We start from the raw sequence: 24,708 nt of genomic DNA on the forward strand, positions 1-24,708 counted from the left end.
CCAGGAAGGAGCGTGACGCATCCTGAAATGCATACAACCTACAAAAGAAGGCTACTGCTGAAATTCTGGAGACCCACTGCCCCCTTTTTCACTTGCTTACCACTCAGGTCAGCCAGCCACTGTAGAAGGAATCCCTGTTCGCTTTCGCAAGAAGAAAACTCATGGAGGTTGCAGAAACTTACCCACTCACTCCAATACCTCACATAGGCCGACCAGGTGTTTGGTGCCAAAGAAGCCTGCAGTAGGGGGATCAGCCGCTGCAGTCCTTCGCCATCTGCCACAGAAAGGAAGGGTAAGAGAGACCATTAAGAGCTGCAGTTGGTGTCACCGCCCTGAAAGCCTCCCACTGGAAGCGAGACAATGCGTCCGCCACTATGTTTTGCACCCTGGGAACATGGCGAGCTCTGAAGTCAATGTTCAACTGCAGACATCTCAACACCAAATGCCGCAGGTAATGCACCACCACAGGCAACGAAGCTGAAAGTCTGTTGATGGCAAAAACCACAATGATCTGTCCAGAAAATCACAGCCCGGTTGCTGAAAAGGTGACCTCACAGCTCAACTGCCACTATAATGGGAAACAGTTCCAAGAAGCACAGGTTGCGTGTAAGCCCTAGGACCGCCCACTCAGACGGCCAAGGCTCCACACTCCAAGCCCCTTCAAAGTATGCACCGTATCCGGATGCCCCTGCCGCATCCGTGAAAAGATGCAAAAGACTGATTGGACACGGGGTTGCCCCTCCACATGCAAATGCCATTAAAATCCCGTAGGAACCTCTCCCAGACCCTCAAGTCCGCCCCGAGATCCCCCGTGATTCGGGTGCATGACGATGCTGTCCTGCCACCCCCAATCTTCGTTCTAGCCTTTTGGGATAACTCTTCTCGCAAAGTTTAGGAGACCCAGGAGCAACTGCAGCTCCCTCAGAGAACACGATTGTGCCGTAGCCATAGACCGAACTGACAGCAAAATTATAGCCACCTTCTCTCTGGGCAGTCTACATTCCATCGCCACAGAGTCTATTTCTATGCCCAGGAATATCAAGCACGTGCAAGGTCCTGCCGTTTTGTTCTCAGTGAGAGGAACCCCGAACCTAGCCATCATGAACCTCATGACGTTCATCAAGGAGGCACATTCCGATGAATTGGCCGATCCCACTACTAGGAAATCATCCAAATAGTGTGCAATCTTGTCACTTCCCGCGGCTGATGCAACCGCCCCATGTAGGAAAGTACTAAATGCCTCAAAATAGGCACAGGGATATGGAACAGCCGATGGGCAGGCGTAGTAACCCCCGTCAAACCAGCACCCCATCAGTCTGAAGGAAGACGGGTGGATTGGGAGAAGCTGGAATGCGGACTCTATGTCCACTTTCACCATCAAGGCTCCGGGCCCCCTTTCCCTCACAATAGCCAGTGCGTCGTCAAACGACTGGCAGCTCAAATCCTCCGGGATGGGGTCATTCACCGACTGCCCCTTCAGGTAAGATAGATGTTGTATTAGCTGAAACTTACCCGTCTCCTTTTTGGAAACCACTCCCAGTGGAGAAATTACCAAATCCGGAATTGGCAAGTCCACAAAAGGGCCTGTGATCCTGCCTATAGCTACTTCCTTACCCAGCTTTTCCCTGACAGCCTCTGGGAACTGAGAGGCCGACTTCAAGTTCCTCTTAGCCTTAGACCCCAGAACCTGGCCCACTACCGGAATAGTAAAACCATGGTGCAGACTGGCGTCCAGCAATCTAGCAGGCCGTCCTGTTTGGGTACCTGCTCAACCACTTACCGATGATAGGGACTCTAAGTGGCAATTCCGCCCTTTCCCCCCAGTGCTTCCTTTTGCCCCAAACTGCTCAGTTTGGGAGTCCCGCTTCTTGGAGCAATCAGCCCCAGGGTGTTGACCACTGCAGAACATGCAGAGATGCTTAAACGTGCAGGACGTGCCCCTTTCGCAGGACTTATCCTGGTAATGCCAGCACACTCCCCCTTGCCACCGTCGAAAGCGCAGGGGCTGCCTGGGACCCTGGGGGACGACTCCAGGGGCCGCTTGTACCCCCCATTCTGAGTCAAGATGCGACCAGAGGTGGAGATCCATGGTCCCAAAGTCCAGCAATGGGTTACCCACCTTCTTTTTCCGGTAAATCATGTCATACTCTCTCCAGGCTCCTTAGCAATTTTTTACAAATAGCATCTATCACGTCGACATACTTAAACAAAGCGGTACCCTGATATGGGAACCTCTCCAGGTAGCACGTAGCATATACCCGGAAACACTGATGCCATTCATCAAATGTGTCGGGCCGTTTGAATTTTTTAGGGCCTGTCCCATCCACCACCATTTCTTTGAATTTAAACACTTCTGCAGATAATTCAAACATGTTGACATACTTACCGTCCTGGATACGCTTCACCATCTTTGACTTCAAGTGGGTGTGCAAGCTATGTACCTGACATGAGTATGTGTCCCCATGCACAGCAGCCTTTTTATTCACAGCCTGCAGTGGGCCCACCTGTACCCCTGGGGATTGAGATGCCTGGGCTGAACTACTGACATTACCCTCCCCGGGTTTGCCCCTGCTCATTTTCCTCAACATCCTATGCATCCTTCTATGGCCTTTCATGTGTAAACCCAGGGACCCGTCTATCTCAGACCCGGACCCAGACCCACTAGAAGTCACACCTTCCCCAAGAAAATTTTTTTTGGCACTCACCGGATAAAGATGCCACGGGACCTTGGCCGGATCCGGATGGGCTGGGGTTACCCGCACATGTCGCCACCCACTCTAGGCATGAGGGCTCTGGAACTCTGGGTAGCCACATCTCTGCCGGATGAAGATGCCATGGGGACCTGAAACCCAGAGGACAAGAGGGAAGTACCATGGGAAGAGCCAGCCGTCTCCTCCCTATCCTCCCCAGCCCCATATCCCTATTACCCCTCACGGTCACTGTCACTCAGACCATACAGCAAGCTTAGATCCTCATCCATACTTGCAGCCTGCCCACATTCATAATCCTCCATAAATCTAACGGCCCTGTTGCACCCTTGTGGCTTCACCACCCTGGCAGGACTAACTGTCCCCTGTCAGTGCCCTCTAGGCCTTCACCTGGGCTGGCGCTAATACTAGCGTGCCCCCTCTTCACCGCCCCTCTCCTAACTACCTGCCCTGACCTGGCCGCTAAGGTCCTTCTGGGCGATACCGTACCCTGCAAGTCTCCTGCATGCGGCTCCAGACCAACGGCACCGCTAACCAGGTCTGCAGTTGCGTGAGACCCTTTAGGCCCTGCTGTAGGGCCTTTTCTTTTCTTTTCCTTGCTCTAAAGGCCTTTCCTTTTCCTTGAGACCCAGTGCGCGCAGGGGCCGCCTTGGCCTTGCTACCACCTGAATAGGCCCTGAGCACGAGGAGGGTGCCCTAGTGGCCTCCCCTCCTTTATTGCTAGTTGTTGCCAAAGCCCTTTTGCACACACCTTGGTGCGTGGCACCTGCTGAGCCCCCCAGATGCATTTGCTGCCCCGTATCCTGAGTCACATTTGCCCCTTGTTTCATATCTGCCACAACCCCCACCAGCCTAGAATGGGCCCCCCCAGCCTTCTGATGGCTAACATGTGTGCCCCCCTGAGCGGGTGTCCCCCCGTGGCACTCCCTTCTTACCTCCGGAACCTGAGGGAGAAGATCGGCTCTGCCCGACAACCAAGTTTTGACTGCCGCGGGTGGAAGTGACGTCACCGGAAGTGACGTCGGGACGCACAACGTAACCGGAAGTCGATGCAGTGGCCATCTTGGATGGGGAAAAGGATGAAGACCGAACTGAGGCCTGCACACCACATGGAACGGAAGCCTGGGACTGCACCACCCGCCGCACCCGACGATGACACCCCCACGAGGACCAACGCCAAGGACTGCAGAAGCACCACTGCTGTTGCGACGGATTCCCCGGAATGGACTACCAACACAGGTAAGGCCGCAAAGTTCCCACTACCCACGCCACCGGTAACTGGGTCTACCAAGCCCTCCCTGGAGTAAAACTGCAAACTCTCCTGGGACCCACCCTAGCTCCTAATAGTTGGGACCCCCTGCCTAAGGCCCATGCCTGCACCATGCGCCTCAGGCCCAGCACCCCCCAGGACCACAGATTGAAGGTCCAGGCCCACTGCTGATAAGCCTGGGCAGGCCTAGCCTCCTCAACCCGCTCCTCCCGTACAGGAGAAGGGTACAAGTTAGGACTACTCTCCCCAACCAAAGGGGAAGTGGAATAGTCAACCCAAAACATTGCCCTGATCCAACCGTGATAGTTTCCTGATGGGATGGTGCGACCCATTCGATATCCTCAAGATCCATCTCTTCCCACTCCACAGGTTCGCCTTCCATTGGAAAACTGCTGTAAGCCATGCTGTGCCAAAAGCTTCCAGGGAGCCACTGGAACAAAGAGGAAGTGGACTCCCTGCACATCCCATATATAAGATTGGTTAACCCCTCCCAACCCAATGCAACATTGTAACAAATACACACACAGCAGCAGCACTTACTCAACCAGGCCTTAACCCTTAGCTACGCTCCGGGCTAGTCGCCCTGCAAATTCTTTATTAGCTTTATTTAATTGATGCATTTGCTGCATCCATCAACCGACTACAAGACGTTTGCAGTATAATGTTAATTTTAGGACAACAGATAGAGTATATCAGGATTAAATATTGTGTCTGCAGATGAGATCTTTTAAAAAGGAAATATTTTGTGAGCCTGTTCCAGAGGCACACTTTATGGTGTTGTTATTTCTCACTAGTTATATGATATTCATTAGTCACAGCATGTGGTTTGAAGAAGAGTCCTTACTAAAAGAAAGTGGTCTTCAATCATTGTGATGCAGTTGGACTAATGTGTTATTCCAGGGGTGGGGGTGACCTGGTATTCCCTGGTTAGAAAAGTTTAGTTAAGGTAGACATAGGGTTCTCTTTTCTGAAAAATAATATTCTCATGGCTATACATAGATGGTTATGATGATTGTGCTGGGTTTCAATTTGAATTGAACATCAAGGTCAGGGGCGCATTTCCTGCAATAATGAGAAGGGGCAGTTTTCCTTTACTGTGAAAACCATAATCCTTCAAATAATTTTCTTCCATAGAAGATTGACTTACTAAAAGCTGATACGTATTACTTTATTAGATGGTTAGCTACATGTTGTGTTTATGATGATGAGTTAATTATCTTAATATTTAATTTGATAAATTGTTATGACTGGCCCTTTTTGCTATATTTAAAAAATTAATGTACTGTATATTTTTCTAAATCTCTGTCTGTCTGTCTATCTATCTATCTACCTATCTATCTATTTATATATTTCTCTGTCTGTCTGTCAGTCTATTTACCTTTCTATAAGAAATTTAATGAAAACCATATGTAAATAATACAATAAAACAACATTTTTTTATTTTTGGCTTTATGTCTTTTTATAGCTTTTGCTTAAAACTTGTCTAAAGCTATAGATCAGACAAATATATGCCCTTAGTATGATTTGAGACTTTATGGTGTACCTTTGTATTCACAAAACAAAACTTTGGTTTGCAAAAACTTTCAGTCCATCAGTGGTATATTCTGTCCATTGTTATAAATAAGGAAATAGTTTATTGTATGGGAGAGATAAATCATTGACTTAATCATTACATATTAAGGCAGGATTTTCGTTTCTATTCTTGAGAAAATAAAAGTACTACTCATTTTGTAGCTATTGATCAAATCATAATCTTCCTGGCCAACAAATTAATTTTATTGCCAGACTTTTATTTATGGTATAGTGAGGGTTAAATTCTTGGCAGAGACTTGGTTTGGGAGTTGGCATTGTTTGCATATTTAGTGGCCCTATTCCAGTCCTGGCACTATCTGTATACTAAAAGCCCAACAGAGAGAGACAGATACCCCTAATTTCCTTAGTATGCTAATTTGCTCAACTTCTGATATGCAGAACCTTGCTAATTAGGGTCACAAAATGCTGACTGTGCCAATTAGTGAAAGTGATACCCCTTTTATTTTGGAGCCAGGAATACAATGGCGTTGTCTTGGTTGCATTTAGCCTTCTTATGCATTAAACAATAGTTGCAGTAGAGAGAAAACCTTGTTACTTGATTCTAAAATGTTCCCTTTAGGTTGTGTTCACTTAATAATCCATACCAGATTTTTTGTTTTACGCAAATAGTTTATGAGTAAATATTATAATTAATAAATATATATATATATATATATATATATATATATATATATATATATATATATACAGTAGATAGATAGATAGATAGATAGATAGATAGATAGATAGATAGATTTTTAAATGTAAAATTAGATTTAAATTAGCTTTTTTTAAAAAGTTCATATAGTAGTGGATATGAAATAGTAAAAATTCAGATAAATAGATTTGGAAGGTTGCATTCTGGCCTCACTTTGGACAACGCTGTTTTTAATGGAATTAGTTTTAGTTTAAAGGGACATGAAACCCAAAAGTTTTCTTTCATGATTTAGATAGAACATACAATTTTAAACAACTTTCCAGTTTACTTCTATTATTAAATGTGTTTCATTCTCTTGGTATCATTTGTTGAAGGAGCAGCAATGCACTACTGGTTTCTAACTGAACACCTGGGTGAGCCAATGACAATCGGTATATATATGCAGCCACCAATCAGCCACTAGAACCTAGGTTCTTTGCTGCTCCTGAACTTACCAAGATACCTTTCAGTAAAAGATAACAAGAGAAGGAAGCAAATTAAATAATAGAAGTAAATTGGAAAGTTGTTTAAAATTGTATGCTCTGTCCAAATCATGAATGTCTAATTATGACTTTACTGTTCCTTTAAGAATAACATTTTAAAATGGGCATTTTGATTATTTTTAAGGCACTTGTTAACTTCCCATGTTTAAGAGTTTGCAGGCAAAACTATATTCTTCCATAGGTTATATGCATCCCTAGAGGGATGGAGTTTACAATACATCACATTAACAATGCTAATTATAGTTTTAATGGATAAATCACAAACATCTTATCTAGGGAAGGTTTTGGGATCCACCCATCAAAACCTTAAATTACATTTCTTATTTGTGGGTTTAGTTGCATTCAAGCACATAGGGCCACACATTTATATTGTACCACTTTTAAAGGGATGTTAAACTGTCTGTTTCATGTTTATAATTAAAAAAGCACTAAGCAGTTTCTTCTACTTAATAGAAATCTCTGCAATATGAATTATTGTACTTTTCATTTTATTTTTTACACTACATGCCTGTTGCATGACCCAATTTCAGCCAAGCTGTATATGTCTGACAGGTGGCCTCACATTTGACTCTAGAATACTTTTGTATATAGAGGAGTTCATGGTCGACTCAATGACTGCAAGGTGCCCAGGTTCTGTGGCTGCAAAACAAGCTCAAATCATCACCCCTCCACCACCATGCTTGATATGCTGTGTTTGGTTTCAACGTGGCGCTGTGCATTATGACCAAACATCTCCACTTTGGTCTCGTCTGTCCAAAGAACATTGTTCAAGAAGTCTTGTTGTTTGTTCAGATGCAACTTTGCACACCTAAGTTCTTTTTAGAGAGAAGAGACTTTCTCCTGGCAACCTTTCCATATAAATCATATGTGTTTTTCTAATTGTCATTAACTTTTTAACATTTAACATGCTAACTGAGGCTTGTAGAGTCTGAGATGTAACTCTTGGTTTTTTTTGCAATTTCTCTGATCATTGCACGTCTGACCTTGGGGTGAATTTGCTGGGAAGTCCACTCCTGGGAAGATTGACAACTTTCTTGAATGTTTTCCACTTGTGAATAATCTTTCACACTTTAGAATGATGGATTTTAAATTGTTTGGAAATAGGCTTGTAACCCTTCCCAGATTGATGGGCAGCAACAATTGCTTCTCTAAGATCATTGCTTATGTCTTTCCTCCTTGGCATTGTGTTAACACACACATGAAAGCTCCAGACTAGCAAACTGCAAAAACTTCAGCTTTTATATAGGTGGTCACACTTGCTGATGATCAATTAATCAAGGGCATTTGATTAGCAGCACCTGGCTGCTACTTCACCTCTTAATTCCTATGCAAGCAGTAAGGGTGTACTTAGTTTGTCACAAATGGCTTCTCCATTTTGGCATTATTTTGTTAAATAAACCATGACACAGTGGAATACGTCATGTGTTGTTGTTTATCTGAGATTGTAATTACCTAATTTGTAATTGTCCTGATACGTAAAACCATAGCTGTATATATACATTCATTTGGGGTACTGAGATAAACTTAAAGGGACAGTCTACCTTCGAATTGTTATGGTTTTAAAAGATAGATAATCCCTTTATTACCCATTCCCCAGTTTTGCATAACCAACACAGTTATATTAATACACTTTTTACCTCTGTGATTACCTTGTATCTAGGAACCTTCTTCCAGCCCCCTGATCACATGACTGTGACTGTTTATTTCTATTGTCTTAAATTTAGCATTGTCTTGTGCTAGATCTTAAATAACCCTCTGTGCCTGAACACAGTGTTATCTATATGGCCCACGTGTACTTTCTGTCTCTTTGTGTTGAAAAGAGATTTAAAAAGCATGTGATAAGAGGCAGCCCTCAAAGGCTTAGAAATTAGCATATGAGCCTACCCATGTTTAGTTTAAACTAAGAATACCAAGAGAAAAAAGCAAATTTGATGAAAAAAGTAAATTGGAAAGTTGATTAAAATTAAAAGTCCTATCTGAATAATGAAAGTTTAATTTATACTAGACTGTCCCTTTAATGGGGATTATTGAGGAGGGACAAAGCTACAGTGAGGACTACTGGGCTATAACACTGGTTTCTCTATGACCTAGGCACTGGTGTTATTACAACTGGGGTTAGCAGCAGGTCACCTGGTCAATCTGACCAGTGATAGGCAGCTATTACACTTTGTTGGCCTACACACCAGCTCACTGACACAGTCATACATAGAGCTGTGGGGACAGTTTTGTGTAGCTGCTCTGATGGTTTGGTTCAGTTGAGCTAGAGGCCATAGCATGGTTTGCCCTCTCTGGCTACTTGATTGTCTTATTTTTCCTTGAAGGGGTTTTGATACCTTTTATATTAAATGCGTGGGCAAAGAGTAGCAGTAAATTATCATATTCCTTGCATCTATAATTAAATAATGTTTACATGCAAAACTATATTAACTCATTACTATAAGATTCCCTCACATGCACGAAGTCTAATGCTATTTTCACATACATCGTTATATGAATGCATTGCTTGAAAATGTCTGTGCTTCACTATTTTAGCCTAAAGTTTTCTCTTCCTTATAAAACATAAAATGAAACCAAGAGTTTAATTTACAAAAAAGAAAAGCAAAATAGTTTTCATACAAAGAAGGAAGAGTAGGCCAACATATCCAGTCACAAAAGCAAAAAAACAGTAGCTTCCCAAAAACAAATAACACAACTAAGCAGTGTCCTCAATACCAGCGTTGCCTACGGTAGCGGTAAGCTGGGAAAACGTGCTCGTGCACGATATCCCCATAGGAAACAATGGGGCTGCGTTAGGAGCTGAACGCTGCTTTTTTGCAGGTGTTAGGTTTTTTTTCAGCCCAAACTGCCCCATTGTTTCCTATGGGGATATCGTGCACAAGCACGTTTTCCCAGCTTACCGCTACCGTAGGCAACGCTGGTATTGAGGGTTGAAGTGGAGCTACATTAGGCTCAACGCACCCTTTTTTGAGCCTAACGTTAGCTACGCGGGTCTTTACCGACAAAACTCTAAATCTAGCCGTTAGTTTGTATTATATGAATTGGATCAATAGGATTTTGTAAAATTTGCTCTACATTTTTAACTTACCCAAAGAGAGTAAGTGATCTTTCCATTGATTTGACTATGATGGAGTTTGGCAAAAACTTCAACTAAATTCAAGCTGGTCTGTATCCAATTGTGAGCGAACATGTTCAGCACAGTAGAAATCTGTCATGATTCCAATATTGCTTTACTTTAGTGAGAATTTCCGTGTGGTGTAGATGGAAACCTTTGAGTGTCTGAGCGAGGAACGCACATGAAGTAGCAAGCTCAGATATTCATAGACTACTAAACAGAGCTTTCAAACATCTGATAACTACCTAAAGTATGAAAGTGAGGAGCAAGTATAGCATCAACAGAAAGATACATGAGAGAGGAAAATAATGACAAACTTGTAGAATACTATTATAGCGAGTTCCTTTTAGTATAATGTCTCCTCACTGAATAACATAGTTCATATTTTATTTAAAAAAAAGTTTTAGCAAGATAAATATAATTGATTAAACATATTAAAAATACATTTTTTTATATTTAAAAAGATCAATTAAAAGTGTAAAACGTTAAAATAAAGTATATTTATACATTTGTGATGAAAAATATATACCATTTATATTGATGAAAATGTTTACAAAGGGTTAAAAAGGGATATGGTATTTGAAAAGTTGTTTGTGCACACACACATATGTCTAAATATGTGTATTTGTGTATGTATACATGTCTATATATGTGTATTTGTGTATGTATACATGTCTATATATGTGTATTTGTGTATGTATACATGTCTATATATGTGTATTTGTGTATGTATACATGTCTATATATGTGTATATATGATGTGTTTTTTTGTTTTTATATGTTTAAATATGTATGTGCTCACATACATACATATAAATTGCATATATACACATAACCCCCCCCACACATATATATATATAATATATATATATATATATATATATATATATACTCTATCTATCTATCTATCATCTATCTATCTATCTATCTATCTATCTATCTATCTAATATATTATATATATATATATATATATATATATATATATATATATACATACATATGTACACACTTTTAAGCCATTTCCAGTCAAATACCTTGAATATGCAGCATAGTTTTTAAACCATTTTGGGCCAGATTTCAAGTGGAGTCGTATTTAATGCTAGAAATAATCTTTATTAGGGAGTGAGAGCAACTGTACTTTTCAATGTTTTTTTTAATGTGTTTTGTAACACTTTTTTGTTTCGCGAAATAGTTAACCAGAGTTCTGAGGACACACTATCCCATAATGCATTAACTTCAATTTAGCTCAAGCGTTCGGGTTTACTTTGACATGCGCAAACAGCCACGATAAACCCTTTTTCGCTCGCACAAAACTGTTAGTGCGCCACTCGTAATATGGCCCTTTAGGTTTTAATATTCTTTATAGAAATTATCTTTCTTTCTATGTTCTTCACTTAAAACATTTTTATTTCATTTTTAAATACATTTCTTTATATATACAATATATATATATATATATATATAAATATATATAATATATATATATATATATATATATATATATAAGACTGAGACTGAATCTTTATTGTTGAAATACAAAAAAAATTATTAACTATTAGGTCCTGTGAGTGCCTCTTCTTTCTTTGAAGTTTCTAGTGGAGTTAACTGCCTGTGGCTCTGGTGACATCACTGTTTTTTGGAGTGCTATTTAGCACCCAGGGCTGTATGTTGCTGAGTCACAGGATGTGTACCTGGTCCGGTCTTGGAGTGCAGTTCCCTTCCATGTTTTGTATTTTCTCTGGGTGATTACATCCACCTGTGCACCCCTTCTTTGTTCTCAGTCTGTTTGGCTTTGTGAGCTCGCATGATGGTGTGGCTGTGTTAGGGACTCAGACAGTGGAAAGGACCTTGACGTGGTGCCTGAGCTTTCCCATTTGGCCACCTTTCTAGTTGTGATTTTATCTTAACTGTGAGCTAGCTGGTGAGTGCTGGGTGTTTCTATGTGTTGTATTACTTTTTGTTTGTAATCCCCCTTGTTTCTTGCACCCATTCCGGACTGGGGTTAACTGCCTGTGGTTCTGGTGACATCACAGCTTTTTTGGAGTGCTATTTAGCACCTAGGGCTGGATGTTGCTGAGTCACAGGATGTGTACCTGGTCCGGTCTTGGAGTGCAGTTCCCTTCCATGTTTTATATATATATATATATATATATATGTATGTATATATATATATATATATGTGGACAAAGAGAAAGATTGTGACACCGGCGCAAGTATAGGTAATGCTAATGTAATACCTAAAGATAAATATTATTATATTGGAATATTATAATTATAAATGAAGTGTAGTTAGCTCACTATGCAGCCCCAAAATTACTTATTAGAAAAGTGGGATCCCCAAACCCCACAAGACTAATAGAGCCCAAAAAAATATAGAACCAAGAGAAGATAAAATATAGAGGCGCTTAGTGTAAGGAGCTAGTTACAGTATCTATAATAAGACACATAAAGTACAAAGAGTTACAATAATGCACTGCTGATTGATATTAGGGGAAAAAAAAACCCAGATACATATAAAGCTATCACAATGTTTGCAGTTGTATTGTTTACAATTATGTTGCTAATATAAAATAATGTTGCTAATATAAAACACCTGCAGCTATCTGTATAATATACAGAGATACTAGTCTAGCAAATAATATTGATATTACTAGAACACCACAGATGACAAAAAAAGTTTCGCAGTACATACAGTTAGTACAGGCAATTTACCAAAGAAAAACCACAAGAATGTGCATGCAGTTAGAGTCCATATGTGATACTGTTGTGAAAAAAAAAAGAGAAAAAAGGGTGGAAATCCCAAGGTGGCGGATCACTACTGTCCCCTCAAGGGGTTCTACTTACTCTCCTTTACCTCAATCTGTATGAGGTAAGTGTCGCGTGGGGTAAGTAGAAAATCCTGACCTTTAAAGTCATCAATCCCGGCCTTAACCTTATAACCATTATAAGTTAAAATAATAACATAAATAAAAGAGTTACACACAGCTTTGGTAAAAAATTTGGCCGCAAGCCATTTTATTAACATCACAATTTAAATATTGAGTAATAAATATTTTCAAACATTTTCAAACATTTTTTCACAGAACATACCTGATGTTCATAAATAACATTACTGACAAATAAAACATAAACCACAGCGGTTGCTAGTTCCCAAACCCACAAAAACAAGATGGCCGTTATTCAACAACTGGACTCAGCTATATCCCCTGTTGAGTCCGTCCAAGTACACCTAAACTTTAATAGGGAACCCCTTGCCCCTATAAAACCAGTTGTCCACTCACCCCATGGAGAGGCAACTACTTAAAATCCTCCAAAATCACTTGGCCATATTGCGTACCATATTTGTCTGGGAACTAGCACCCCCGCCACCGACTGGACTGACCGAACAGCCCAGTCCCGCCAAACCCAATATTTTTCCCAAAGCTTCTTTTATATCAAAAAGAAATAGCTGCAGCCCAAATTGGTTAAAATGAACACCATCTTTTAAATAAAATTCCTCAGCCCCATCTACTTCGAAATCTGGGTGGAAAACTACACCTCCCCCCAACCTCTTAACAAAAGAGCTAATTATTTTGTTAATTTTCTTACGACTCTTTTCTAGCCTATCATAATCCCTCGCTGATCTCCAAACCAGCCTAGGAGTAATCTGTGACCAAATTATTTTGATTTCAGGATAAAGTTCCTTTATGTTGCCCAGATCTCTTTTGATTCTTCTAACTAGTTCCTTTTGAGGAATCATACCTAAATCATTTCCCCCCAAATGCACTATCAAAACCTGAGGACGAGGAAACATTCTGCCATAATCTAGAAACAACGGAAACAAGAGTTCCCAGCACATCCCCCTAATCCCAAACCATTTGACCTCCCATTGATCCACAGGACACCCAAGCTGAAGGCCGCCCATTTTCTTACTGGCCTCAGCATTGGCCCAGTATATAAACGAATGCCCCATCACCCATACGATCTTTACACCTAAAATAAGAGAAAAAGGAGTATTCAGGATGATTACAACTCAAACATTCCAAAACATACACTCTATACAAGGGTTTTTTTTTTTTTTTTTTATATCCTTAAATCAGGTCTAACATAAGATTTATAACGACTTGAACCCCATCTACCAATCTTTTAACTATATCCTCTCTGAGACCTAACATAGCGGCTTCAGTAGCAGCTCCAATCCGGAAAGAATGAGATCCAAACTCTAAAGGATTAAGACCCAATAAAACAATTGAACCTCTTAAAATGGCTCTAAATTGATATTGTGATAAAAAAGAACCGTCTGAGTGAACCAACAAAGGGCCATCCTGCAAAGGCCGTATGGACCCATAAAGCATCATTACCTGACATGGACATATTTCACCACCACTAGGGAATAGCACTATGTTCTTGCCTTTCCCATATATGTCCGTTTTACTACTTCTCAGTAATATTTCTACTCTGTTATCATTCCATATTACATCTTCTTTTTGTAAACCACCTGAAACTTTTTTGCTAGGGCTTACCAATTCCGAAACTCTAAATGCCCCAAAAAAGGCCAATACAAAGGCCGTTCTAAATAATATTAATTCAAATCTTGATGCACAAATCTCTGCTAATACCACCCAAATTTTTTGAAGTAAAGAAAATGTAATAGGTCTTCTCTTATCTCTAACCTTTGTCTTTTTCTTCAAGCCTTTAAGAACTTGACGGACCCAAAAAACCTTTGTAACATCAGACAAACCTAATAAGCGAAATCTAAAAGCAAGGGGCCGCCAATCTTCTTTCCATATTAGATGGTGACAAACCCACATTTCCCCAATGCCACATCCATTCCAATAAGCAACCCGTGACATCATCATACCCTTCTTTAATTTCAGATTGACATAACCACATTTCCCATTCCTTCCAAACTGATACATAGGACGTCCAAGTACCTGGAGCCAAAGATTTTTTAATTAATTCAGCCAATCCTCCGTCCCAAGCTTCCAAAGTTGGACGGGAAACGTCGCTCCAACTACGTCCGCCTGAGGAGCCAACTCTCGAAAGCGAGACCACTGTGAACGAGATAAAGAATCTGCTATCAAATTAAGCTTACCAGGGATATGTTTTTGCCCTGACAAAAACATTCATACTTAAACATTTCAGGACTAGCACTCTTAATAAACGCAAAACTGGTAATGATGATGCAGATAAAGAATTAATAGCAGAAACAACACCCATATTATCTGTATGAAACAATATGGATTTATTCATCAAATCCACTTCCCACACAAACAGAGCCACCAGAATAGGAAATAGCTCAAGGAAAACTAGGTTCTTGGTTAAACCTAAATTGACCCACTCTTGAGGCCACACTTCAGCACACCAATGCCCTTGAAAATAAGCCCCGAAACCAACACCCCCAGCTGCATCAGTTATCAAATCCAAATCAACATTAGAGACCCTAGCTTCCATGAATATTGCAACACCATTAAAATTTTTAAGGAATTCCAACCAAACTTTCAAATCATCCTTGTGGCCTTTTTTAATCCTTACAAAATGATGAGGCTTACTAACACCAGACGTAGCCAATGACATTCTTCTAGAAAAAACTCTACCAATAGGAATGATTCTGCAAGCAAAATTCAACTTTCCAAGCAAAGATTGCATTTTTCTCAAAGTCACCTTACGGACCGCCAAAAATTGCTGAATCATTTCTGACAAATCCACAATCTTTTCCAGAGGTAGCCTACATTCCATACTTTCAGAATCTATTGTAATACCCAGAAATTTAAGGGCCGTAACTGGACCCTCAGATTTTACCATTGCAATAGGAACCCCAAAATCAGATGCCATTGAATAAAAACAATCCCTTAATTTCAAACAAACGTCCGAATCATGGGGACCAACAAAAAGAAAATCATCCAGATAATGAACTACTGACGAAAATCCAGACCTGAATTTAACAACCCATTCCAAAAAGGAACTAAAGCATTCAAACAGAGAACAAGAAATAGAACAACCCATCGGGAGACATAAGTCAATGTAGAGAAAACCCTCAAAATAACAACCCAACAAATAATGTGAAGAAGTATGAACTGGAAGTAACCGAAAAGCCGCCTCAATATCTACTTTAGCCATTAAAGCGAATTGCCCAGCCTCTCTAACCAACTTAACCGCCATGTCAAATGATGTATAAGACACAGACGATAATTCATCCGGAATATCATCATTAACAGATCCACCTTTTGGAAATGATAAATGGTGAATTAAACGAAATTTACCAGGCTCTTTCTTAGGAACCACTCCTAAAGGAGAAATACGCAAATGGGGGATAGGAGAGATTTTAAAAGGACCTGCCATTCGACCCAAAGAGACCTCCTTCTCAAGCTTACTCCTAACAACCTCAGGCCATTCCCTAGCAGACTTAAGGTTACCCCTATAATGAACAACGCCCCCTGAAGATGGAATTCTGAAACCAAACTCAAAACCATGTAGCAACAACAAGGCCTTATCACCAAAACCTTTCTGTTTAGCGTAAAGTACGAGCCACAGCTCCATCCCGCTTAGCCTCACCGGAGTTAATCCCTTTTTCAGGAAGCTCCTGGGTTCCTCCCAATTTGTTCTTTTTGAAACACTTACTGGAAGGGTGGGATCCACCACACCCAGAGCATTCGTGTCTGAATTTACATGATGCTCCCCATTTACAGAACTTTTCATTGAAAGCAAAACAGAAACCTTTTTGGCTGTTGCCGACGAACCGTTTTGAAGAGATCCGCCGGCACTCCCTCGAAAGGGCTGCGAAGACCTTAACGGGGTCATCACTTTTAGCCATAGACCCATATCACGATCATCCCATTTCACCTCAGGCTTAACCGACAAACGTTGTCAAAATTGTTCATCATAATACCACCAAGCCATGCCACCATATGTTCTCTGAGCAGCTGCAATTTCATCTAAATAACAAAAGAGGGCCGCTCCTTGATCAGGAAACTTAACAGAAAATACACTAGCATAAATAACAAAAGCCTGGAACCAATTAGTAAATGTTTTTGGTAATTTTCTGTAACGTCTTTTCCTTTCCTCCTCTTCCTTCTTGGCCGAATCCTTTTTTGAGTCTTCAGGTATCTCAAAAGACTGATCAAGGGGAAGGAGGGAAAATAATTCAATAAAATCTCTCTTGTATATCTTTTCTCTTAACTCGACCGTCAAATGCATGCCCAAAGGCCCAATAGAACACAAACAAGACCTGGCCAAAGCCGTGTCAGCAATCTTCAGCTCAGGACCCCCAGCCGTTTTATTATCAACATTAGCCCCCTTTTGCTGAGATAAACCGACCATTTGAGATTGAGGTACTGACCCTACATCCTTTATTCCCTCACCACCAATCCCTAATACCCTATTTTGGATAGCCAATTCTGTGGGAACCCATGAATTGGCGACTCCCCCCGTGACTTTTGCTCCTTCTAATTTGGCTAACAAGTCCCTTAAACCCGCTACAACAGTTATAGATAAAGGATCAGCATGCGCACCAACTGTATCAACCCCCACATTCAGATTCACCACACCAGATCCCTCATTACCTGTACTCGGGTCCTGAGTCACTGCAGACTGAACCCTTTGAGATGCAGCCGTAACCTTCTCTGTATTCTGGAAACCAGTAGCCCTGGGATCCGTGTTAGTCATTAATTGCTGCCCTTTTTCCGTCTGTAAAAAAGAAACATGTGACAAACCCCCAGAAGGTGCCCAAATTCCAATGCCCCTACTAGCTGTAGACATACCCAACCTACTATCCACTGAAACACCCTTACCCTTCTTAGCTGATGGGACCTCAAACCCTTCTCCCTTTAAATCCCCATACCTCTTGCGTTGTCTACCTCTACCTTGTATTCTCCCAATCCCAGACCTGTTTGGACGTTGAACAGAGTTAACCGAGCTATGAAATGTATTATTAATACTCTGACCCATCATGCCCTGAAGACCAAAATTAAAATTGTTGGCCGTACTCACCCTTGTTTCTTCTCCCTTTGCATTAAGACGTTCCACCCCTGGAACGCCGTCCTCAACATCCAGCCTGATATTTTCCGTCCAAGATTCCTGAAGACCATAAGCATCCCCACTTAGGCCGTCATTTCCCACCATTAAAAGACCCTGGGAATTCTCAGGCCGTGACCCAGTTTCATTCCCTTCTAAAAGAAAAAACATCATTAGTGACAGGTAAATTTTTAATTACTTCAACATTCCTATCCCTCAAATTTCTTAACTCGCCCTTTAAAGCTGAATCACCCGTGACCCTGACTGACGGATTAAACTGGCTAATAGTGTTAACTACATTGGGAGAAGGTGGAATAAAATCCTCTTCAGAAGAATCTAAATATAAATCTAATTCTACCACACCGTTATCAACCTCGGTATCATGCTGACTATCGCTGACTTCAGGCCTTTCCACCCTCTCGTCTAACACCCGATAAGCCTGATCTTCCATATTATTGCTAGGTCTTAAAATCTGAGTCGACTTAGAAACATTATGTAACTGTTCTGAAACTGCCTGAGGTATTTCAATCGGCCCTGATACAATCAAACCCTCACCTTTCTTTTTCATTAGGGCGCTACCTAAACTACATATACTCGCTTGTTCATTACCCCCACGCGGAAAAATAGGCCTCGGCGGGCCGTCACTTTTACTAGCTTGCTTTTTTCCTCTAATTACTACTTTCTGGCCTAAATTGGCCATCTTACCTTAGGCAAAGAATCACCCTTCATTACAGGCTCAGTGAATTGTTCCGTAATGGAACAGGTGCTCCCGGACTGCATCACATTATCAGCAAACTCCGCTCCGGTCTGCCGACTTCCGGAGCTAGAACTTGACTTCTTCCTCACAGACGCCTTTAACCCTGGACTGGGGCTGGATTTTCTCCGACCGCTATTACCCCCTTCAGAATCCGGATCAGAACGAACTGGAGGCCTCGAACGCCTCAATGTTTTCGGAGCCACCTCCACGATATCCACTCTGGGTTCGACAACCGGGCTAAGCAATGGACGTAATTTTTCTTCGAGCCAGGTAGGGCCCATTTTCGCAGCTTCCAACTTAAGTTGGTCAAAAATCGCATCAAAATGCGACATCGCAGAATTACTAACTGACAAGCACAGCACTTTCTAGAAAGGTTTGAAAATTATTCTGATGACAGATTCTCCCGCTCTTTCTTTAAATGCGTAACAGCGCGTGCTAAGCCCGCCCCCCTACAGTAACTAACCAATCACACCCAAGGCCTAATTCCTCCAACGGTCAAGTCCCCTTCCCGTTACTTCGAACTCCCAGGGGTTCCCTTTCCTTGTAGTGGCAAGTAATCCTATGGCTTGTTTCCTGTCCTTCCAACGCTTTCACTCATGGGGTCTGCTGGAGCTTCATGCAATCTGGTAATTACAGGCTTTTTGGAACCAGCCTCCGCTCCTGGCAATGCTGTAGTTTTAGGCTGTCCAAATCCAACAACTAATCCATGCAGTTGTGTGGCAGTCTCCACTGTTATCTGTTGCAAATCTATAGCTTCTGTTTATGCTGCAATACTGTGTTTGTTTGTTACAAGCTGCATGGGTTTCTTGCACTGTGTAATTAGTATTGCTTGCTAAGACTAGTATCTCTGTATATTATACAGATAGCTGCAGGTGTTTTATATTAGCAACATTATTTTATATTAGCAACATAATTGTAAACAATACAACTGCAAACATTGTGATAGCTTTATATGTATCTGGGTTTTTTTTCCCCTAATATCAATCAGCAGTGCATTATTGTAACTCTTTGTACTTTATGTGTCTTATTATAGATACTGTAACTAGCTCCTTACACTAAGCGCCTCTATATTTTATCTTCTCTTGGTTCTATATTTTTTTGGGCTCTATTAGTCTTGTGGGGTTTGGGGATCCCACTTTTCTAATAAGTAATTTTGGGGCTGCATAGTGAGCTAACTACACTTCATTTATAATTATAATATTCCAATATAATAATATTTATCTTTAGGTATTACATTAGCATTACCTATACTTGCGCCGGTGTCACAATCTTTCTCTTTGTCCACATACATATATATATATATATATATATATATAAAACATGGAAGGGAACTGCACTCCAAGACCGGACCAGGTACACATCCTGTGACTCAGCAACATCCAGCCCTAGGTGCTAAATAGCACTCCAAAAAAGCTGTGATGTCACCAGAACCACAGGCAGTTAACCCCAGTCCGGAATGGGTGCAAGAAACAAGGGGGATTACAAACAAAAAGTAATACAACACATAGAAACACCCAGCACTCACCAGCTAGCTCACAGTTAAGATAAAATCACAACTAGAAAGGGTGGCCAAATGGGAAAGCTCAGGCACCACGTCAAGGTCCTTTCCACTGTCTGAGTCCCTAACACAGCCACACCCATCATGCGAGCTCACAAAGCCAAACAGACTGAGAACAAAGAAGGGGTGCACAGGTGGATGTAATCACCCAGAGAAAATACAAAACATGGAAGGGAACTGCACTCCAAGACCGGACCAGGTACACATCCTGTGACTCAGCAACATACAGCCCTGGGTGCTAAATAGCACTCCAAAAAACAGTGATGTCACCAGAGCCACAGGCAGTTAACTCCACTAGAAACTTCAAAGAAAGAAGAGGCACTCACAGGACTTAATAGTTAATAATTTTTTTTGTATTTCAACAATAAAGATTCAGTCTCAGTCTTATATATATATATATATATATATATATTGTATATATAAAGAAATGTATTTAAAAATGAAATAAAAATGTTTTAAGTGAAGAACATAGAAAGAAAAATAATTTCTATAAAGAATATTAAAACCTAAAGGGCCATATTACGAGTGGCGCACTAACAGTTTTGTGCAAGCGAAAAAGGGTTTATCGTGGCTGTTTGCGCATGTCAAAGTAAACCCGATCGCTTGAGCTAAATTGAAGTTAATGCATTATGGGATAGTGTGTCCTCAGAACTCTGGTTAACTATTTCGCGAAACAAAAAAGTGTTACAAAACACATTAAAAAAAACATTGAAAAGTACAGTTGCTCTCACTCCCTAATAAAGATTATTTCTAGCATTAAATACGACTCCACTTGAAATCTGGCCCAAAATGGTTTAAAAACTATGCTGCATATTTCAAGGTATTTGACTGGAAATGGCTTAAAAGTGTGTACATATGTATGTATATTATATATATATATATATAAATTTGTGATAGCTTTATATGTATCTGGATTTTTTTTCCCCTAATATCAATCAGCAGTGCATTATTGTAACTCTTTGTACTTTATGTGTCTTATTATAGATACTGTAACTAGCTCCTTACACTAAGCGCCTCTATATTTTACCTTCTCTTGGTTCTATATATATATATATATATATATATATATATATATATGTAGTATATATATATGCTGTATATATTTATATACAGCATATATATATATATATATATATATATATATATGTACAGAATAACTAACAGCACCAAACCAGATTTATATATAATAATTTACCTACATAACTCTGTTTTTATTAATCTCCAGAGTAATGGTGCAGTTAAAAGAAACCATAAAATATAGAATTGGAAGATGTTGGAAATCACTAAAGACAGTAACTTCCTAAGTCTATTATTACCTGCACTGGTAATTTCTATTAATTAAAGACCATAGAAGATTGACACCCCCTGAACAAAGTTACAAAGAGAGATCGTTTTCACCAAAATGTATTCCAAAGTGTGATCTCAAAAGGATATTCCCAAAAATCCATACATCTAAAATATGTGAATATGCAAAATAGTGCAATCATCAAAAGTAACCAAGACTAAATCCTATATAATAAAAGGCCAAGTGTGTTTGTCAGAAGCTGTCATGCGCAGTAGAGACTGCGCACGAGGACAAACACACTTGGCCTTCCAACTGACCTGGTGTGTCGAGTGGTGGAGTGGGAGTGGCCGGGCGGGTGCCAAGTGGGCGGGTCGGACGTGACACAGGCGTGACTGGATGTGTTGTGGGCGTGGCCAGATGCCAGCCCAAGACAGAGAGCTCTAAAGATTGGGATAGAGAGAGGAACTGGGGAGAGAGAAACAGCAAAAGAGAGAGGGGGAGAGAGACAGCAAAAGAGAGAGGGGGGAGAGAGACAGCAAAAGAGAGAGGGGGAGAGAGACAATAGAAGAGAGAGGGGGAGAGTGCACAAAAGAGAGGGGGAGAGTGAGCAAAAGAGAGGGGGGAGAGAGCACAAAAGAGAGGGGGAGAGAGAGCGCAAAAGAGAGGGGGAGAGAGCGCAAAAAAATAGGGGGAGAGAGAGAGCAAAAGAAAGGGGGGAGAGAGACAGCAAAAGAGAGATGGAGAGAGAGACAGCAAAAGAGAGGGAGGAGAGTGCATAAAAGAGAGGGGGGAGAATGCGCAAAAGAGAAGGGGGAGAGTGCGCAAAAGAGAGGGGGAGAGTGAGCGCAAAAGAGTGGAGGAGAGAGAGCAAAAGAGAGGGGGAGAGAGACAGCAAAAGAGAGATGGGGAGAGAGACAACAAAAGAGAAATGGGGAGAGAGACAGCAAAAGAGAGGGGGAGAGTGCACAAAAGAGAGGGGGGGAGAGTGCGCAAAAGAGAGGGGGGAGAGAGCGCAAAAGAGTGGGGGAGAGAGAGCAAAAGAGAGGGGAGAGAGAGACAGAAAAAGAGAGATGGGGAGAGAGACAACAAAAGAGAGAGGGGGAGAGACACAGCAAAAAAGAGGGGGGAAAGTACACAAAAGAGAGGGGGAGAGAGCGCAAAAGAGAGGGGGGAGAGAGAGAGCAAAAGAGAGATGGGGAGAGAGACAGCAAAAGAGAGATAGGGAGAGAGACAACAAAAGAGAGATTGGGAGAGAGACAGCAAAAGAGAGGGGGGAGAGAGACAGCAAAAGAGAGATGGGGAGAGTGACAGCAAAATAGAGGGGGGAGAGTGTGCAAAAGAGAGGGGGGAGAGTGCGCAAAAGAGAGGGGGAGAGTACGCAAAAGAGAGGGGGGGAGAGTGCGCAAAAGAGAGGGGAGAGAGAGCAAAAGAGAGGGGGGAGAGTGCACAAAAGAGAGGGGGAGAGTGCGCAAAAGAGAGGGGGAAGAGTGCGCAAAAGAGAGGGGGAAGAGTGCGCAAAAGAGAGGGGGGAGAGAGCGCAAAAGAGATTGGGGAGAGAGCGCAAAAGAGAGGGGGAGAGAGCGCAAAAGAGAGGGAGAGAGAGAGAACAAAAGAGAGGGGGGAGAGAGAGACAGCAAAAGAGAGATGGGGAGAGACAACAAAAGAGACATGGGGAGAGAGACAGCAAAAGAGAGGGGGAGAGAGACAACAAAAGAGAGATGGGGAGAGTGACAGCAAAAGAGAAGGGGGAAGAGTGAGCAAAAAGAGAGGGGGGAGAGTGCGCAAAAGAGAGGGGGGAGAGTGCGCAAAAGAGAGGGGGGAGAGTACGCAAAAGAGAGGGAGGAGAGTGCGCAAAAAGAGAGGGGGGGGAGAGTGCAAAAGAGAGGGGGGAGAGTGCGCAAAAGAGAGGAGGAGAGGGCGCAAAAGAGAGGGGGAAGAGTGCGCAAAAGAGAGGGGGAAGAGTGCGCAAAAGAGAGGGGGAGAGTGCACAAAAGAGAGGGGGGGAGAGAGCGCAAAAGAGAGGGGGAGAGAGAGAACAAAAGAGAGGGGGGGACAGAGAGACAGCAAAAGAGAGATGGGGAGAGAGACAACAAAAGAGAGATGGGGATAGAGACAGCAAAAGAGAGGGGGAGAGTACACAAAAGAGAGGGGGGGAGAGTGCGCAAAAGAGAGGGGGAGAGTGTGCAAAAGAGAGGGGGGAAAGTGCGCACAAGAGAGGGGGGAGAGAGTACAAAAGAGAGGGGGAGAGAGAGAGCAAAAGAGAGGGGGAGAGAGACAGCAAAAGAGAGATGGGGAGAGAGACAACAAAAGAGAGATGGTGAGAGAGACAGCAAAAGAGAGGGAAAGAGTGCACAAAAGAGAGGGGGGAGAGTGCGCAAAAGAGAGGGGGGAGAGTGCGCAAAAGAGAGGGGGGAGAGAGCGCAAAGAGAGGGGGAGAGAGAGAGCAAAAGAGAGGGGAGAGAGAGACAGCAAAAGAGAGATAGGGAGAGAGACAGCAAAAGAGAGAGGGGGAGAGAGACAGCAAAAGAGAGGGGGGAGTGCGCAAAAGAGAGGGGGAGAGTGCACAAAAGAGAGGGGGGGAGAGAGCGCAAAAGAGGGGGGAGAGAGCGCAAAAGAGAGAGGGGAGAGCACAAAAGAGAGGGGGAGAGAGCGCAAAAGAGAGGTAGAGAGTAAGCAAAAGAGGAGAAAGACAGCAAAAGAGAGGAGAGAGAGACACCAAACGAGAGGAGAGAGAGAGCAAATGAGAGGAGAGAGAGCAAACGAGAGGGGGGAAGAGAGAGAGCAAAAGAGAGGGAGAGAGACAGCAAAAGAGGGGGAGAGAGAGAGAGAGAGAGAGAGAGCAAAAGAGAGGGAGAGAGAGCAAAAGAGGGGGAGAGAGCAAGGGGTGGGACCGCTGTACTGCAAAAAATGGCCCGTGTACACGGGCTTTAGGACTAGTTAATAATAAAACATAAAACTTAAAAACTCTAAGCAAGGTGTGTCATGCTGCCGTAGTGACCGGTCACGGAATACAAAAAGACTCCCTAGAATAAAAAAATTGGAGTAATTCCTTTATGCACTTATCCATCCAGGTATAAATGTCCCTTTATCAAGGTAATTTTTAAAGCCCTGATGTTCACAGTATCCTTTTATATCCCAAATTTGTGAGCTAAGTCAATATGACTACCGTGTAATTAACCCCTGGTGTCTGTGGGAGCGAATCAATCTTCTTATATCTGTGCCCTCTGATTCACTTTACCGACAATCAACAGCA

This window comes from Bombina bombina, chromosome 3, assembly GCF_027579735.1.
Source record: "Bombina bombina isolate aBomBom1 chromosome 3, aBomBom1.pri, whole genome shotgun sequence".
NCBI lineage: Eukaryota > Metazoa > Chordata > Amphibia > Anura > Bombinatoridae > Bombina > Bombina bombina.